Consider the following 7862-nt stretch of genomic DNA (forward strand, 5'->3'; position numbering starts at 1 on the left):
AATTGTATACACAAATTTGTTTATTTAATGACAGTCAACAAGAGGATGAATGATTAATATGCCTGCTATGTAGTTGTAATAAATACATGAAAAGTTGACATGCAACAATATATCTTGAGCAACGGTGCTTGAGCTTCTAAATGGTAACTTTTGAAACATGTAGTGTGGGAATAACTTTGAATATTTGTTGTTGGATGAGCCAATCCAACGGTGGAAGGTTGGCAAATCCGAGCATTGTTGGCCATTGGATATCTTATTTACTACAAAAAAATTGCCAAGCATGCGTACTATCTAGAATATTCCATTACTAAACTTAAGCACAATGTTCCCTATATAGAGGTGAGAAAATTATTTTGAGAGGCATGCTTTTCCTATCAACAAAAACGATCGAGAATTCCCAATAGCTTCCATGCTAGACAAATTATAGGTGGTTCCCAAACAAAAGTAAAGTTTATTTCCTTTACACCATCCTTTCACAATCCATGGCTAGCCGTATCCACGAGTGCCTTCCATACCAACACTTTTCAAGCAATTTATTATCACATTATTTTTTTCATTTCAAGACTGGGCATCCCTATTACCTACCACACTCTCATGCAATGACAAGTAAATAAACACTCATCGTGAGAATAAAATAACTAGCATGGAAAATATTGGCCACCCCCTGCCACTTCATGAGCGATGCGGGCACACAAAATGAAAATTCATTTTGAAAATTAGAGTTGGCACATGCAAATTTACTTGGAACGACATGGAAATACCGCATATAGGTAGGTATGCGATACGTCCATTTCGCATCATGCCTTCATATTGATATTTATTGCATTATGGGATGCTATTACACATTATGGTACAATACTTATGCCTTTTCTCTCTTATTTTACAAGATTTGCATGAAGAGGGAGAATGCCGGCAGCTGGAATTCTGGACCGGAAAGGAGCAAATCCGAGAGACCTATTCTGCACAACTCCAAAAGTCTTGAAAATTTACAGAGAATTATTTTGGAATATATAAAAAATATTGAGCGAAGAAATACCAGAGGGGGACCCACTAGGTGGCTACAAGCCTGGGGGCGCGCCCTACCCCCTGGGCGCGCCCCTAGGGCTTGTGGGCCCCCTGGCAAGCTTTTAAATAGCAAATAGCATACTGGTTGCGGATTAGGGTCCACGTAGCGGAATGCGGATAGCGGGCGCTATGTCCACATAGCCAATTTTTAAAAAAACACTCATAAATTTGAGATTGTTGTGTATATTTCTAGGCCATTGACAAAAAATATGACACTTAATTCGAGAAATCATCATTTATATAAGAATATAAACTATAATTGAACAATATTTGGTCGTGCAACCATGCAAGCAAGACACATTTACCAAAATAGATTACACAACAGAATAACAAGGACTTATATAGCGGGCGATATTGCGGATAGCGGATGATATAGCGGTCTAACAAGTGATATTGCACCCGCATCATGACAACACGCTATTTTCTAACGCAACCTTAAACTAATAGCAGCAGGGTGACGCTACCGCTATTGTGGGTGCAATAGCGGAGGTAGCAGACGTTATTTAAAAGCTTGCCCCCTGGCAGGTCTCCGGTGCCCATCTTCTGCAATATGGAGGCTTTTGACCTGGAAAAAATCAGAAGGAAGCTTTCATAACGAAGTGCTGCCGTCTCGAGGCAGAAACTAAGTAGAAGCAATCTAGGGCTCTGACGGAGCTGTTCTGTCGGGGAAACTTCCCTCCCGGAGGGGGAAATCAAAGCCATTGTCATCACCAACAACCCTCTCATCGAGAGGGGGTCAATCTCCATGAACATATTCACCAACACCATCTCCTCTCAAACCCTAGTTCATACCTTGTATCCGATCTTTGTCTCAAAACCTCAGATTGGTACCTGTGGGTTGCTAGTAGTGTTCATTACTCCTTGTAGATGATGCTGGTTGGTTTATTTGGTGGAAGATCATATGTTTAGATCCTTAATGTATTAAATACCCCTCTGATCTTGAACATGAATATGCTTTGTGAGTAGTTACATTTGTTCATGAGGACATGGTAGAAGTCTTGTTATAAGTAATCATGTGAATTTGGCATTCGTTCGATATTTTGATGAGATGTATGTTGTATTTCCTCTAGTGGTGTTATGTGAACGTCGACTACATGACACTTCACCATGATTTGTGCCTAGCGGAAGGCATTGGGAAGTAATAAGTAGATGATGGGTTGCTAGAGTGACAGAAGCTTAAACCCTAGTTTATGCGTTGCTTCGTGATACGTATCCAACGTATCTATAATTTTTGCTTGTTCCATGTTGTTATATTATCATTCTTAGATGTTTTATAATCATTTTATAGTCATTTTATATCATTTTTTGGTACTAACCTATTGACATAGTGCCAAGTGCCAGTTGCTGTTTTTTCCATGTTTTTTACATCGCAGAAAATCAATATCAAATGGAGTCCAAATGCCATGAAACATTACGGAGAATTTTTATGGGCCAGAAGGAACACAATGGGCCCTGGCTGCGCCTAGGGGGTGCCCCGAGGGGGCACAACCTACCAGGGCGCGCCAGGAGGCCCAGGCGCACCCTGGTGGGTTGTGCCCACCTCGGGTGCCCCCCGGACCGCCTCTTTGCTCTATAAATACCCCAATATTTCCAGAACCCTAGGGGAGTCGACGAAATATTCATCCAGCCGCTGCAGAGTCCAGAACCACCAGATCCAATCTAGACACCATCTCGGATGGGGTTCACCACCTCCATTGGTGCCTCTCCGATGATGCGTGAGTAGTTCTTTCTAGACCTTCGAGGCCGTAGTTAGTAGCTGGATGGCTTCATCTCTCTCTCTTGATTCTCAATACAATGGTCTCTTGGAGATCCATATGATGTAACTCTTTTGCGGTGTGTTTTTTGGGATCGATGAACTTTGAGTTTATGATCAGATCTATCTTTTTATATCCATGAAAGTATTTGAGTTTCTTTGATCTCTTTTATGCATGATCTCTTATAGCCTCGTATTTCTTCTCTGATATTATGGTTTTGTCTGGCCAAGTTGATCTATTTATCTTGCAATGGGAAGATGTGCTTTGTAGCGGGTTCGATCTTACGGTGCTTGATCCCAGTGACAGAAAGGGAACCGACACGTATGTATCGTTGCTACTAAGGATAAAACGATGGGGTCTATCTCTACATAGATAAATCTTGTCTACATCATGTCATCGTTCTTATTGCATTACTCTGTTTCTCCATAAACTTAATACACTAGATGCATGCTGGATAGCGGTCGATGTGTTGAGTAATAGTAGTAGATGCAGGCAGGAGTCGGTCTACTAATCTTGGACGTGATGCCTATGTAATGATCATTGCCTGGATATCGTCATGAGTATTTGAAGTTCTATCAATTGCCCAACAGTAATTTGTTCACCCACCGTTTGCTATTTTTCTCGAGAGAAGCCACTAGTGAAATCTACGGCCCCCCGGGTCTCTTTCTCATATCACTACTAGAAAAAGCCCTATTAGTGGCGCACCTGTTTTCGTTAGTAATGGCGCACTATAGGTGCGCCACTATTAACACGCCACTAGTAACAGATAGTAATGGCGCACCTCTGGTGCGCCATTAGTAATCCAGATAGTAATGGCGCACCTCTGGTGCGCCACTACTAACCCTTAGGTGCTCCACTGGTATTCCCTCTAGCTGCGCCACTAATAGCCTTATAGGTGCGCCATTAGTAATAAAAGAAGGTGCGCCACTAATAAGGGCTGAAATGAGCCACTAGTAATGTATTTGGAAAACAAAAAAATCCAAATTTACAGAAAACAACCTATAAGGAAAAATAATTAAAAAACAAAAAATGAAATAGAATCATAATTTTTATTATAGTAAGAATATTACAATGTCTTTACATGTATCAAATAAAAGAAAAATTACAAGGAAATAAAATAAAATTCTAAAACTAATCTTCGAGTAATCTTTTCTTCTTTTTTTACTTTATCCCTGCAAAGAATGATAGAAATATGTGAGAATGAACATTGCAGAGAAGTGAAATTGAGCAATTATTTGCATCCGACATCGAAGATCTAAGATACCTTGAATCATAGACATGGGTCATTTCATGAAGCCAAGAGTCTATGCCATTCAGGATGCATAGTTCCCTGTCAGAAGAACTTAATTATTCAGTAAACACAGTCCTAAGCTTTTTACATGAGACAAAACATAAGGTACATGCTTGACGTAAGCTACGGCCACGCCAATCCTGCTAACAACACACATGCAACTAGCTAATCAAGATTACTACTAACATAATTCACCGAAAAGAGTAATAGGTGTTGCATCAAAAGGAATCTGGCCAGATCCGATCACATTAGACGAGCCTAGGTGTGTGGATCCAAAACAAAGTGTGCAGATCTTTGATAAATGAAAGTTAAGGTTAATAATCTAAACTTTAATATTCTGAACTTTGTTACAGTTTAGCCCAAGGAGACATGCTCTATTCCTAAGAAATTAACTATTTAGTGACATAAACGTTGTGATTGATGTGACGATGAAGGAGTTTAAGTTCTGTACCTCATGCATTGCGCCCCCGTCCAGTGCGGCTCGCTGTGTCGTAGGGTCCTCATCTCGACAGTGTGTGCGTTTTGAAATGAGAATGTGATCTATTCTAGAACCATAACTGAATTCTTCAGCTCCAACGGTTTGATTAAAGCAAGTATAAGCTCCCTCCCTGCACAAAACAAATGAAGGAAGCATACGGTACATTGTTAGAATGTGATCATCACGAAGTACACTATAGTTGTAATAATCCTATATAACTATAAAGTCAATCCCCACTGAACATTTTTCCTGCCCTCACAGCCTACCACATCAGCAAATTACTAACTTCTTTTAGTTGTTCAAAGATGGAAACCAGCACTGATACGTGCAAAGTTCTGAGGACATTGTTTAACCAATAGTAAAATATGTACTTACATTGTTGGTTCTGAGGACATGGAGTAATAAGCTATAACAAAGTTGCAAAATTATGAGAAGAATAAGAGTAGCAAGTAAAAAACAGGAGCCGCGATACCTTTCAGGGTATTTTGATCTGAAAGCATCCAATAAGGGACCTCCATGTTCTCTTAACATGTATCTCAGCCACTCACGAAACCTTGAATCAGAAGTAAAATTCAGTAAAACACCTACACATGTTCTACTGCAACTAGGACATCCTAAGCACTACATAGATTCCTATATACCTAAGCAACTACTGAATCGGTCTAAACATCTAAAAATTCAAAGCTTGAACCCTAGGCTAGTGACAGTTCAGTACAGAATGCAGAAGCAGAGCAGAGAGAGAAGAAGGAGGATTACCTAGAGATCTCGATGCAGAAGGAGCGTCGATGCAGTGAAGAGGCGAGGCAGCGAAGGCGTAGCACCATAGTACCATCCATGGCGGAACCCTCTGCTGCACCAGCAGACGACACCAGCCACGGTGGGCACCACAACGCCGAATGGCGGCACCAGAGACGCCAGCACCACCAGTGTATACAAAAAGAGTTAGGGCTTGAGCAGCATGTCGAAGAGGTAACTGAAGATAAAATGGAGCTTATGGAAACAATATTCAGAGAGTAGGAGAATAGATCCTAAATTAAAAGGATCCACTAACAGCATAATATTTTTCGCAGATTAGCATGTAATTTTTTTTGGCAGAACACAGAATGCACATCTGAATCAATCAAGATGGTCAGATCAAAGATTAATTATGATTGTGAAATTCCAACCAATATTCAGTCAATCACGGGCATCATTTAGCAAACAACTACGTAATGAAGCTTAGCAGAAAATAAGAAATGGGAACCAATTATTATGCTCCCTTGAGGCAGTCGATATACAATATATTAGTAGAAGTGTAGAACTACAAGCTTCAGGTTCAATATTATGCAAGGAAGTGCTTTAAAGTGTTATAGAGGAAAAATAATTGCTTTAGCATTAGCTTTATGGAAGCAAACAAATATCATCCCAGGTAGTAATTTCTTTAGCTAGTCAATCACAATCTCATCAGAAAATCGATAAGGAAAGTGCATGCACTGGGACTGTTGCATCTATAGAGCTGATTTCCATCGATGCACAGCAAAACGTGACAAGAAACTGCATTTCTTCTCCCCTAAAAAAATCCTGCAGCTACAAATCAATGCAACAGATCGACGAATTCGTCTCACCTGCGTCGTGCTACCACTGCATCCCGCGGGGCGAGAAGAGGGTTGGGGGCTGCCTGCTGGGGTACGACTCATACCTGGACCAGAAGCTACGGTGGTCGACATCACGGCGCCGGCGACGCCGCTGGACGCCTCCACCAGCACGGACACGGCATCCAGATGCGAGGTCCCGACTGGCCTAGGGTTTCGTGGCGGCACGCTTGAGGCTCGATTGGAGGCATGTCCGCGAGGGAATCTGCAGGGGGCGGCGTCGGAGCTTCCCCGGACGGTGGCGAGGTTCGGGAGGGCTGGTAGGCGGCGGGGCGGAGGTGGGGCGATGCTGGGTCTCACGCGAGCTCGGGGACAAAGGGGGATTCGGGAGAGGACTGGGAGGCGGATGGGGTAGGAGAGGTCTAGGGCCGGCAGCGGAAGGAGGGCTGCGGTGGCCGGCCGGCGGCGCAGGTGAGGGGACGTGGTGGCCGCCGGCTGTTGGTGGAGGTGAGGAATCATGAGATGGAGCTCGAGCTATGCGGTGGATAGGTGAGAGGAGAAAAGAAAAGAAAAAGGCGGGCCGGTCGGTGCAGCACATAGCAATGGCGCACCAGGGGCTGATGCGCCATTGCTAGCCAAAAATGCCCACCTCCCCTGGCTTACCAATGGCGCAAACCTGGCAAAGGTGCGCCAATGGTAAGCCTGGGGAAGGGGGTGGACCTGGGGGAAAAATAGCAATGGCGCATTGGACTAAAGGTGCGCCACTACTAAAAAAAACAATGGCGCACCTGCTTCTGGTGCGCCACTGCTATATAGCAGTGGCGCACCACCACCATGGTGCGCCACTAATAGGGATATTGGCTATAGCCATTTTTCTAGTAGTGTATTTTTTGCCTTTGCGATCTATTTTCCTTTGCTTTTATTTTCAGATCTATTAATCCAAAAACCCAAAAATACCTTGCTGCAATTTATCAATATTTATTTTATTTCGTGTTCGATCTATCAATCTACTACAAATTTACCTCACGTCCGTTTGCCTATCTTGAGGCGCCGTACACCGGAAGGGACTGACAACCCCTTTAACATGTCGGGTTGCGAGGATTTGTTATCTGTGTGCAGTTGTTGTTTACGTTGTGTTGCTTGGTTCTCCTACTGGTTCGATAACCTTGGTTTCATATCTGAGGGAAATACCTACCGCTGTTGTGCTGCATCATCTCTTCCTCTTTGGGGAAATACCGACGTAGCTTCAAGCAACATCACTTCGTAAGGGGCTGATTTGGATCCACATATTTCATGCTATGGTTAGATTTATCTTAATTCTTCTTTCATAGTTGCGGATGCTTGCGAGAGGGGGTTAATTATAAGTGGGAGGCTTGTCCAAGTAAGGACAGCACCCAAGCACCGGTCCACCCACATATCAAATTATCAAAGTAACGAACGCGAATCATATGAGCATGATGAAAACTAACTTGATAATAATTCCCATGTGTCCTCAGGAGCGCTTTGTTTTATATAAGAGTTCATCTAAGCTTGTCCTTTGCTACAAAAAGGATTGGGCCACCTTGCTGCACCTTTATTACACTTGTTACTTGTTACCCATTGCGAATTATCTTATCACAAAACTATCTGTTACCGATAATTTCAGTGCTTGTAGAGAATACCTTGCTGAAAACCGCTTGTCATTTCCTTCTGCTCCTCATTGG

Source organism: Triticum aestivum, chromosome 2D, assembly GCF_018294505.1.
Source record: "Triticum aestivum cultivar Chinese Spring chromosome 2D, IWGSC CS RefSeq v2.1, whole genome shotgun sequence".
Lineage (NCBI taxonomy): Eukaryota > Viridiplantae > Streptophyta > Magnoliopsida > Poales > Poaceae > Triticum > Triticum aestivum.